Source organism: Bidens hawaiensis, unplaced genomic scaffold (genome assembly GCF_021521415.1).
Source record: "Bidens hawaiensis isolate Kalapana, Puna unplaced genomic scaffold, B.hawaiensis_p1.1 tig00032764_1, whole genome shotgun sequence".
NCBI lineage: Eukaryota > Viridiplantae > Streptophyta > Magnoliopsida > Asterales > Asteraceae > Bidens > Bidens hawaiensis.
Genome location: NW_027495590.1, coordinates 50,963 through 64,180, shown reverse-complemented (window position 1 = coordinate 64,180; position 13,218 = coordinate 50,963).

The following is a 13,218-nucleotide window of genomic DNA, read 5'->3' as shown; positions in this document are numbered from 1 at the left end:
TAATAATAGTAAAGGCCCATACTCAAATATGTTTTATTTGTCACAAAGTGAAACTTGATGTCATAATTTTAAACAAGATTTTTAAAATTTTATGTGATTTCATTAAGTTGGAACAGTGTGCTGGCTGATAATCACTTGCTAGACTTTTCGTAAATGAATACGCAAGTTGAGTCGTGGTACGAGTATGTGACAAATGAATAAACCCTTCTTGAAGTCGCTTACGAACAAAATGAAAATCGAGCTCAATATGGTTGGGTGTGTTCGTGACAAAGGATTCTTATCAATATGGATAGTTGTATTTAATACAACTTCAAGCTAACAAAGTAATGTTTTTATGCTTGCAGTTACATAATCATAGGAGTCATGCAAATGATTTTGATGGCAAAATTCAATTGGTAAATTATAATTATCCTTTTTTGAAAATATGGAATTGTTTTAAAATATACATTAACTAGATTTTATCCCCCGTATTACGGGGGTTGTTTTACATTATTCGTTTTTAATATTTATATATGTATATTTGAATTTTAATTTTATTTATTGTAAGAAAGTTAATAATTAATATACTTGAGGTTTGATGATGAAATGGTTTCACAAATAAATGATATGTTATAATCCGGTTTAAAAGCTATCTGGGTTTGGTGTACCCATTACCCGTTTATTTTCTTTATTATAAAATTGTTTCTTAATTATAAATAATATTGTTTTTTAAAATAAAATAGGATATTAATTTTTAGTATATTCCTATTTTATAGGATTTTCATATCAAATATTTGATGAGATTATTTTTTAATATAATGAGATGTTATAACCCGTTTAAGAGCTATCTGGATTTGGTGAGGCCTTTACCAGTAAATTCGGGTCAAATGCGTGAGAAGCCTTCATTTACAAATAAAGCAATCTGATGGCTTGAGAGAATGATTGTTTTACATTTTTCATCTTTTAATATTTATTTTTTGGATTTTAATTTTCTTTATTGTAAGAAAGTTAATAATATACTTAGGGTTTGATGATGAAAAGGTTTCATAAATAAATGATATGTTATAACCCGTTTAAAAGCTATCTAGATTTGATGACCCATGACCCGTTTATGTTTTTACTATAAAATTGTTTATTAATTATACATAATATCTTTTTCTTTTTAAATTGGATATTAAATTTTAGTATATTCCTATTTTATAGGATTTTCATATCAAATAATTGGTAAGATTAATTTTTAATTTAATGAGATGTTATAACCCGTTTAAGAGTTATTTAGTTTTGGTAAGACCTATACCCATGAATTTGGGTTAAATCAATGAGAGGCCTCCATTTAAAAATCAAATAATCTGGTGGCTTCCATAAAAGGGGGGAGCGACCACATCACGACACATAAGATTTTTGGATTTTCATTTATATATGTTATAGATATAGTGATGATATAAACGATGAGAATTGAGCCAATGCGATATTATTAATTTAAATAAAATCATTGTTTTGAAAATGAAAACAAAATGCTAACTTTTAGATTTAAAAAATGCAACTTTGGAGAATACAAGTCACTTATATAGATCTTCCATTGTTTTCCTCAAGGATTAACAAAATATTTAAGGCATATCCTTCTTGCGTTTGAAATATTATTATCATTCTTTGGATATTTCGCATGTCGTGGGTGGAGTCTCATATGTGGCATTTTGTTTCAAGTTAAGTCAAGGAGTTTTACCAAAACACATCCAATATCTATATTTTGTTTCTAATATACTCGTTTTTAGAGGTTTTATCAAAGCACATTCGTATAAACTTACATGAAACATTATATCTACTCTACCTTAAAAGTTAAATTTTCACATTTCTCGAAACTATGATTGAAAATCATTGTATATTATACACTAAAACTTGTACTTTTAGGAAATATATATTTGTTTTAAGTTTAGATAGAAGCTATTCTTTCTAAAAATTTATTATAGAAAAAAAAGTATTAAAAAACTATACTGCATGTGAACTATTTTATTTTATTTTTGGAGATAAAAAATTAAAAAAAGTAAAAAAAAAAAGAAAAAGAAAAAAAGATGTAGCGTGAACCCGTGAAGTAATGGGCTTGAAGTGCATATATTTCATGCATTTGACTTTTCAGGATATTGCGTATATTCTTTTTCCAAGGTTCAAGATATCTAAGATTCTTCATTGTGAAAAATAAAACAATTATATAATAAATATATTTCTAAAGTATTCACTAATTTGCTTAATCACCATTAAAAAATTATAATAACTATATATTATCCAAATATTATTAAATATAGGTTTGACTTGTTCGGCCTAATATTCTTTAGAACACAATCGTCTTTGAATGAGATGACTTTAAATGTATATGAGTTAGGTTTGATTTCTTTGACACGAACTCATTAACATTGTTAATTATCATCGTTAGTTTAGGCATAGGGTTAATATGTTTAACTCAGTGTTTTACATAATAAAAATATCCAAACAATATGTTTGAATTGAATGTTCAAACGGACAAACTTACCTGATAAAAACTCATTTGTAGGATTTGGATTTTACCTTTTTATAGTAAATGATAAATAACAAAAAAAAAGTTATAATAATTAACAAATTCAAACAAATAAATTATTAATTTTAAAAAATCTTCACTTCAAATATAACAAATTAAACAAATCATTATATTTGCAACATTTCATTGATAATATTATCCATGGGCCATGGCAAATGCATTTAAATGTGATTTGGAAATGCAAAAGATATATTAAATGAAGATATACAAGACTTTGAAGAATGAGAAAAAGATTACGAAAACATTTTATAATATAATAATCACAAATATATATACATGGATAATCTTGGTAGTGGGATAAATAATATTATCACGATTAAAGTTATATGTATGTTTTAAAAGGGAATGATGTAAGAGACATTTTTTAGAATAAAAAACTCCCGTTTTAAAATCATAAAAAAATGATTATTTTGTTAATTATACCATGTCACAAATGCAAATGAACATATAAATTACCTAGTATAGTACTGATAAAATCTAAATACTGATTCAAATACATGGTAGTTCTCAATATGAAACTTTTGTTGCTGTTTAGTAAAGCCAAAAGTTGAAAGATTTTTGAAATAAAACACAAGACATGAAAATAAATAAACTACACATAAAATAAAATATGACAAATAATCAATCAACGACGGATATCACGTTGGCTCTAAACCCTTTGATGTATCTAACGAAATCACTAACACAACTAGATGGTGCGATTACAAACATGCTTGGAGCAATTATGTTTATATTAAATGAAAGTCTCTTAGTTATGGGTAGTGAGAATCACAAATTGTCGTGAGACCGGATGACAAGCACGGTAGTGATCCTTTAAGTTGGAGTTTAAGTCTTAAAAGAAATCTTAAAACACAATTAAACTCGAGTGTAGAGTCTCGACCATAGCCATCGTCAAGCATATTTCAAACAAAAGAAAACGTGTCTTGACAACCAACATGTGTTTGTGCATTTTTCATTTGATGCTTTTGGTTTTCTCATGCTTGAAGTGATGGAGCTACTTAGCCAAATCCAACAGGCCATGTATAGTAATGTTATGACTCTAAGACCATCAATCTAGTTTTTAAAAGACTTGTTTTTGCAATTTAAAAAGAGCTGGTGATGGAGCTTGTTGCCCCTTTGTCTTTAATATGAAATGGTGATGTTTAACTTTTAACACTAAAGAAATCATATTAAAAATGGCATTTTAAACTTATAGTATTTATTTATAATATTGATTTATAATGTTGACAAAATATGGATCAATAAATAGATAAAACATTTACCGATTCAACATGTCGTCATAACCGGACATCCCAAAAAAAAAGGCGGTTTCCCAATAATCAACATGTCGGTTATTTAGAGGTTCCCGCTTCAATAGAAGAATAATGAGTGTCACCAGACCGAAGTTGACACACCTTGTACGTGTCTAGATATAGGGTCGGAGCAAAATAAATCGGTTCTTACTAAGTTACTCTATAAACAATAGTTAGAACTTACATTTTTATTTTGTATAAGGTCTAATATAGAATGTTTATTGTTTTAAATTTGTATATCTAAAATCCTTAACGTATAGATCTCGCCAGTCTCGTGTATAGGTCAATCGCATCAATCAATTAAACATTCAAATTTACATGAGTTTATGTTTTTTTTTATCCTCACATTGCTGAACACACATAACTTATGTTTTTACCTGATATAAAAACTCACAACTCAATTAATAAATTTAATAAAAGGTAATTTTGAATCCGTCATTAATAGTATTATTTTATCACACACCAAACGTTTAAGACTAATAATATATAGTACAACTAAACTATGATCGAACACTAGTTATTTAAAAGATTCCTTGTTAAAATGTGATTGTAGTATTAAACTTTTAATAAAGTCAACTAGTATAATAATATAAAAAAAACAACATGGTAGTTGTTGATTTGAACAATCTACTGTGAAAATTGGAAGATTAAAATACTATATTGGTTATTAAGTATTTGAATTTAACATGATACGCATTATCTTATAGATTTATCATACAAATAATCATTAATATTTAATATACACGATATAGTTAGTGAACATGTTTTAGTAAAAGAAAAATAACTATAGTTAGTATGGAATTCCATAGCGATGAAAATATTCGTCAATTATCTATTTTGTAATTAAAATATTGTTGGTCGGATAAAGCGATAACATTATCCGGTAAGGAAACCAATAAAGGAATAGTCGTTTTGAGAAATCTTACTTTAGAAATCTCATTTAAAGTGACGACCCCTAACTAATTCAATGACGATATATGAACAAATTGTTTTTTCAAAATTGACAAACGTTCATAGTTTCAAATTTTTATTTCGAAATATCCATTTATATAGAAAATGAAATATAATTCTCAAATATACAATTAATGTAATGGTGAGCCAATATGTATTAATTTCACAAAACTTCCAACATTTCAAATGGTTGTAAAGGTTTAGAAAAGTTCTTCTTACGAGATTTAAAGTTTTATCGGCCAACATACCTACATGAAATTCGAGAATCAATGCTTATAATTCTTGAATACTCTACAAAGATGAGATCCGATCCGATATGAGATAAGTTCTACCATCATGTATTAGACCAAGAGTAGCGAACCTGATTAAACGATTAGTTATTAAAACTATTTTGATTTATAATAGTCAAACAATAAACTTAGAATGATAAAATCCAAATATTCTAAAATTCTAGAAGACAATAATTTTAAAGATTGAAAACATTACCACGACAGTAATGTTTAAGCAATAAAATCAGATAAAATAATCATATATTAATAATAGTTGAAAAAAAAATATTAAAGCATGGTGTTGCAAATTAGAATGTGTGAATTAAGAACATACTGACGAGTTGCTAATTCACATATTGGAGGGTTAAAGGTTAACAAAATTGACCAGATGCTTAATGTAGTCATATGGTATTGCAATTAATCTGTGTACTAGTTGACTTCATGTACAATTGATATGAATATTCCAAGTTTCCAACTACATAAGCTATCTCAAATTATGCATATTAAGCAATATATAAGCTAACGCCAGGGTGTCTAATCGTAACATTTTTAGGGGCGAAAATGAAAAAGAAATGGGGTCTGAAGTAAAAGGACTTTTTGTAGGTTTAAACGACTAAATTTTTAAATGAGTTTATTTGGTTATAATTTGGGCTGTGGAAAAAATTTTAATTTATAAATATATGCTTAAATGAGTTGAGTAATCAGATTTAAACATTAAATATACATATTTTTTTTTAATGAAAAGATGTAAAAATAAATAAAAATTTCGGGCCTAGTAGAGTAAACGGGTCGAGGGCTGTTAACCACCCTGCCCTCCTATCCAAGCCAGTCATATCAAGGAGGCGAGTCCCTCATTATAGTCTTCTTTTCTCGTTGTGGTTTCTATTTGTTCGCTTGGACTTCATTTGCTTGTTTGAAAAATGTCACTTATAATTTTGGGCCTTAAATAAAAGAGTTTTTTTGTTAAGTTAAGAAAATTAAAATTTTAGATGGGCTTACTTGATCATGATTTGGGTTATGTAAATAATTTTTGTTTTTATATATATGTGTGTTTAAATTAGTTGAGTAACTGTATTTAAAAAAAATGCATATTTTCTCCTATAAAGATAAAAAAAAAAAAAAACACTTATGGCCTAGCAAGGTTATCCCGGGGGGGGGGGGGGGGGGGGGGGCAACTACTTTGCCCTTTTTTCCAAGCCGGCCATGGCTAACTTCATATCATAATGTTTTACATGAACAAATAATATTATTACAAGTTTTGAGTTATTGATATATAGTGATCATCATTTATGGTACCATGATATATTTTCAAACGGGTACCATAATAGTTTACACAAAATAATTCATCAAGAATGGAGATGGTCTTTAATGCAAAACATAACATTTTGTATCATAATATGACTACAACAATGTATGGACTTCAAAACCTTACCCTTTTGCCTTTAACATTCTTTACACATCCTCCTTATACCTGTAAAACATTTTATTAATTAAGAAAGAACAATCTTTTAAAAATACTTATGAAATTTATCAAATATTTTTCAAACCAAGGGTTTCAATGACTGTTCTGTCACTGTTAAATGCAACTCCAATTAGTCAAGTCTTCACCATGGCTGTTCAAATAGCATGCGACTAAAAATACCGAGCAAAAACTGGCTAGTAATTATAACTTAAGTAAAACCATCTTGAAATTTGAATATATTGTAGGGATTACAGTTACACCCCAAACAGAGAACCAAACCAATAGCATTGCATCGACACATCATAACCAAGCTCACGACATCACATCAACATAATGAGAAAAAGAATATGAAAATAGGGTATATGAAGAAACGTGGATCGACTCACTGGTAGACGGTCTACTTTCCTCGGGTGTGATTATGCTTCTTCACCGATGGTTTTCTTGGATCTGGGTTCTTCCACCTACAAAATGAACAGCACCGTCAACTTACCCCTCAGAAAGGGACAGAGGGGTCCTCTTTGGGGTAACCCTCCGGTGTGAGAATAAGTATTTGTGAGAGAAGATAATAATATCAGAGTAAGGAAATCTGGAGAGTATTGCTTAATAGCTGAATACTCTGTAATTTGCTGTGATTGTGTGTGTTACTGACTGTAACTGTCTGTGAGTGAATGTAATTGAATATGATTGAATGTGAAGTTGATGCTGTATTTATAGTGCTAGGGTTTCCACAGATTGGGCTCAGCCTTGTTGGCCTCCTCCAATTGCTCTGCGCCACGTGTCCTCTGGGACACCTGGTGCTTTTTCATTGGTTATAATTACGTGGTAGCACATGGGTTTTGCTGAGTTGTCCACCTTTCACTGGCAGCTGTCAACATCAGCATATTCTTATTCCTTAAAAAGATACCTTCTGGAAGGTTGTCTGACGTGCACAATCAAGGTTGCCCTAATCCTGATTTGGATAAGGGCGAGGTTGATTATGTGCATGTATGATATGCGCCTATCCTGAGGATGCGCGAGGTCTTCTCTTTATTCTCACGCGCAGATGTTTCATGCGCAGATGTGATATGCACAAGCACGCGCGGATGCGCCACGCGCAGATGTGATGTGCGTGAGCATATGTGATGCCTGAGCACATGTGATGCCTGAGCATGTGATGCATGAGCATATGATGCATGCGCCATGCGCATAGGTTTTGGCTTTGTGCCTTCATAAAGTCTTGATTTCAAGCCTCTTGTCTATATCTTGTGGGTTGACCCGCCTCGCTCGATGTTGAGGCGGGTACATACCTCTTCAAGCCCCCCCAGTCTAATGTGTGTCTTGTCTCGCGCGAGCGAGGTAAGATAGATGTTAGACTAAATAGTTTGCTCTTTTAGTAGGGGTTTTGTCTTTTTCTTCTTATTATTCATCGTTGCGCGAAATTCAATCCTTTTAGTTGAAAACGAATCGTCCCTATACGTGATGGAGACGTGTCAGACCTTTCGTGTGCTCGAGGTGCTACAGTTGCCTTTCGTGTCCCCTCACAGAGTGTCAGGAACACGTGTCGCGCTCGCATTGGTCCGTTCCTGCGAGTGGTGGCGCGTGAACTCTGGCAACAGCTGTATTATTTCTTTTCGTGTCCCCTCACACAGTTGTCAGGGACACGTGTTGCGTTCGCGTTGGCTTACACCTGCGAGTGGGGGCGCGTGAAGTCCGATCAACACCTTTTTTTCTCTCTCATGGGCCTATAAAAGCCAGCCCTTAGAGTTTTTTATCCTTCATCTTCTTGTTTATTATTCAGAGCTCTTTTCTTTCTGTCTTTGTCTTCCGATTACCTTTGTTCTGCTTCCAAATATCTGTTCTTCAGAAGCAACCCTTGTTCGTTGTCACAGTTGTATGTCTGATAGCTCAGACAACACAATCTCCCCCATCCATTGCCGTAGAAAATCGTTAGTAATGTCTACATTGAAGAAGACCGGCAAGGGGAAGAAGGCTGCTGAGGTCTCATCGGAGGAGGTAGGGAGGACCAAGGCCGTGAAGAGGTGGAATGAAATCCCCTGCAAACTGAGGCAGGCTGATCTTGACAGCCTTATCGCCTCTCAGGGGTTTCTCCCTGTGTTTGGCTGCATGTTGCCTGGGGCCGGGCAAACGGCGGCGGACCCGCCCACCGGCTATATATCCCTCTATAGCCATTTTTTCACCCACTGCAACCTTCGTCTCCCGATGACAAGGTTTGTGGGTGCACTGCTTAAATTTTATGGGATTCATATATCCCAAGTCCATCCGTTTGGACTTGTGCGCATGACTCACTTTGAGTTCATGTGCAAATCCCAGCGCGAGGAGCCCACCCCTCGGCGCTTTCAGTTTTTTTATAAGCCCAAGATCCAAGATTCTTGGATCTCCTTTATTCCTCGCAGTCAGAAGGTCAAATGCTCCACTGTTTCATTCAAGAGCCTTCATGACTGGTCTGAGAGGTTTTTTTACATCAGGGCTGGTGTGATCCCCATCCGCATGACGATGCGCGCGATTTCTTCTGCGCCTGCGGATGTGGGTGTCCTCAAGAACCCAACTGGCGCCTGGGTTAATAAGTTGACCGCTGAACCATCCCCCGCCAAGAACATTTGTGAGGAGGCGCTGGTGGGGGTTGGTATGAGCAGGAGGTGGGCGGACAGCGCGACTGAGCCCGTTATCCAAGTCGACGGCTTGTGTAAGTTTATTTCATTGCTTTACTTCTGCGCGAATATAATTCTTTTTGCTGATATCATTTGACTTGTTTTGTGCAGTCACCAAGGAGTATATCCACGCCGCATATGATGAGCATATGGAGGGTGGCTCCGTCGCGCTCGGCGCTGGGGAGGTTGGTTTCCCCGATCGCTTTGATGACATGTTCATCCCTGTTGATCTGGATTTGTCTTCGACAGCGATGCGCCTGGTAAGCCTTTGTACTTATGCATTTTCCTTTATAATGCCAAATTTTGCTAACACTTCTGTTGCATGTATTGTAGATGCGCTCGAAAACTACGAGCTGGAGCTCGCGGAAGAGGAGGAGGAAGAGGAGCCGCCCCAACTAAAGCGTAAAGCTAAGGGGAAAACTGGCGCAGGGGCCAGTAAGAAACAGAAGAAAGATGATGCCCCTGTTGTTCAGGATCCTCCTACTCAGGCGGGGGGATTTGGGAAGACCCAGGAGTTTACCACCAAGGTTTCCTTGGCTTCCCTGCCTCAAAAAGTGGGCAGACCTCCTGTCCACTCGAGGTATGGTGGCGCTACCTCCTCCCTTCGTGCGGCGGAAAAGGGAAGCGGTGTTGCGCCTTCGACAGGTATACTTTGCTTATCCTTTGCTTATCTTTTATGGTTCTATGAGCACGATTCTGATAGAATTACTAATGAATTTTTGCTCACTCAAATGTTTGTAGAGCCGGCGACAGCGCAACAAGATGCCGAGGCTGCGCCGGAGGTCGCTTCGAAGTCCCCTGTTTTACCCTCAAAGAAGGGTAGAATGGACTTCATGGCGATGTTTGCTTCGCGAACGGAGTTGCGCCAAGGTACGTATTGCGCTCTTATTTTCTGACTTTCTTTTAGATCAAGTCATGAACCATTTGTTTTTGTTGTTTTTTTCATAGAAGCCGTAGCTGGCGTACAAGCTGCTGGCGGCACTCCTGGCGCCGGTGCCAGCGCCGTTGGCTCTGCTCCTGCTCCAGCAAGCGATGAATCTCCCCTCATCGGGATTACTAAGAAGCAGGAGACCGTTTTGCGCGCCGACCTGGCGGCGTCGAGACCTCCCTCACCTCCTCCTGCGCACAGCCCTCCTCGCGAGACCGATTTTGCCTCTAGGTCGCAGGAGAAAAGGCCTGTTTCCGAAGAGGATGAGGAGTTTGAAGTTGAAGACTCCGACCGCGGTCGCGCCAGTCCTGCAGCGCCACGAGGCTTCGCGGCGGAGCCTTCTCGTGGGGCTGGCGCTGACTTTTCTGCTTCATCCCCGCAGGTATAGGTTCTTTTTTGCTCCGCTACGCGGACTTCCATCTTAATGTTTTGATGACTTAGATAATTACTTTGTTTTTGCAGGAAGCCGATCACATTTATCGCCCGAGATGGACTATTACTGAAGACAGCACATTTCAGTCCATGGGTGTGTGTGCGGAATTCTGGGCTCATGCTGTGCCTCCATCTGAAAGGAGGTTCCAGGAGGACCGCGCTCGCGACGACTTGCTCAATGATCATATGTTTGCTGGGTCGGCCTTCTTTGCTGCCTCCCAAGAGCTTCGCAATGATTACGTAAAAGTACGTGATGCTCTTGCGGAAGCCAAGCAAGAGGCTAAGGTGTCTGCTTGGCATCTTTCTGATGCTCGCGAAAGAGCTGAGAAGCTCCAAGCAGAGCTCAGTGAGAACAGAGCAAGTGCCAACAGCGCCTTCGTGAAGCGCGGTCATGAGCTTCAGGCTGCGCGGGAGAAGCTGCAGGCGGCGGAGGCGGACGCGGCCAAGTACGCGCGCAGAGCGCGCGACTTGGAGCTGGAGGCGGAGGCGCGTGACCAAGCTCTTGTCCAGTCTATAACTGAAAAATCATCGCTGGAGAGTGAGGTTGCGCGCCTGAAGAGGGAGCTGGCGGCCGCGCAGGCCGAAAAGGACGAAGCCTTGGCGACGGCAGCGTCTAGCCAGGAAGCACTCGATCTTGCGCGAGCGGAAAAAGAAGAAGTCCTGGCGGCATCAGCGTCCGACAAAGAGGAGCTGAAACAGACTAAGGAAACTGTTGAGTTATTAAACTCTCAGATTCCTGCCCTCGAGACGTCTGTTGCTGGCCTCGCGCAGGATCGCCAATGGCTAATCTCACAGGGCATGACTCGTTGCGCTTTCGCGATGAAATACTCAGACGAGTTTCAGGCCCTTGTGATGGACTGCAACGCTGCCGCGCGCTTGGTGGGGCGAGCTGAAGGGTTTACGGATGGCTATGAATATGGCATGCTGAAGAAGAACCCATCCGAGTACCCTTATCAGAGCTCCGTTGCCTGCGCGGACATGGCCGCGATGGGGGAGAAGTATATGAATACTCTCATTCCCATCCTTGCGCAGGTATTTTAACTTTAATGAGATTACCTTGACTTATTTTCTAAGTCTTTTTGTACTCATATTTTTCCTTATGATTTGCAGATATCCGCGCTTGCTGACCAGCCCGATCTCGTCGCGCTAAAGAAATTACTTGGCGAGTGCGAAGGGGCTGGCGGCGGCGATGATGGCGCGGGGAATGCTGGCGTTGCTAGCGGCTCTGGCGTGGCCAAAGGATCTGCTCCTGACACTATTGTGATAGAAGAATCCATTCAAGACGAAGAACTTGACTATGGTCAGTTTGGAGATGATGAGGAGCAGGCTGCGCCAGATGCCGAGGGCGATGATGAGGATGATGAAGAGGCTGATGTCAACGTGGAGACTTAAGAAGCCCTTCCTGTTTTTTTTTTTTTTATTTTTATTTGTAGTTTGTATCTCATCTTGTAAACTTGTAAATTTCAACGCTTTGGAATGAAATTTTGTTTTCCCTTCTTCGCATCTTGCGCATTCCCCATTCATCTCTTTATACTGCATGTTTGCTTGTTGAATATAAGATATGCTTGCACGTTGAAATAAGAACAAGGTTGTAAGGAAATTATTATACTTAATCCTTGTCATATTGTAAGTGATTTTGCCATATCTTGATTATGTTGACACGTGTCTTGGCGCTTTCATTATTCCTCTTTTGCGCGACGTTATCGCGCGTTTATGGAATTATGAGTTTTTTAGCCTTTACGCGTCAATGTGTTACTCAGATATCCACTACAATTTCATGCGCGACCCCAACCTGAGACCTTAACAACTATGTTTTGGCATTTGCTTTGCCTTAGTTGTGTTTAGGTGTTTTATGGTCAGGCTACGCAGCATGTAAGATGAATGTTGTGAGTGATTTGAGCTAAGGCTCACATTATTGGGCTAAGGCCCTGGCGTTTTAGAGTTAAGACTCATTAACGCGTTTGAGCTTGAAGCTCGCGCATGTATGTTTTACTTCGTTTTATTTCGTTTTGATGTCAATACCATGTTGTCATATTGCTCAAAATTAATAAAGAGAAGTGTGAAACATGTGTGCAAAAGGTAATAGAATTGGGCTAAGGCCCTGACGTTTTAGAGTTAAGACTCGTTAACGCGTTTGAGCTTGAAGCTCGCGCATGTATGTTTTACTTCGTTTTATTTCGTTTTGATGTCAATACAATGTTGTCATATTGCTCAAAACTAATAAAGGGAAGTGTGAAACATGTATGCAAAAGGTAATAGAATCCACATTAAGAGAAGATAGCGCGTATCATTATTCATAATGGCTTAAAAAGCCTTGATTACAAACTTGACATTTTTACATGAAACATTTTATAAGCTGCACTGCGTTCCATGCGCGCGGGATCTTCTTTCCATTCAAATCTTTTAAGGCGTATGCGCCTTTTCCCAATTCTTCCAAGACTTGATAAGGTCCCTCCCAATTGGGGGACATTTTTCCCGGGGGTATCGCGCGACTAGCTTCATTGTTTCGAAGGACAAAATCATTTTTCTTGAAGTGGCATTCCCTCACGCGCTGGTTGTAATATTTTTCCAGTTTTTTCTTGTATTTGGCTTCACTGATGATAGCTGCCTCTCTGCGCCCTTCAAGTAAGTTGAGGTCCAACCGTCTTTCGCGCTCGTTATCAATCTTGCTCATCATGAGCACTCTAT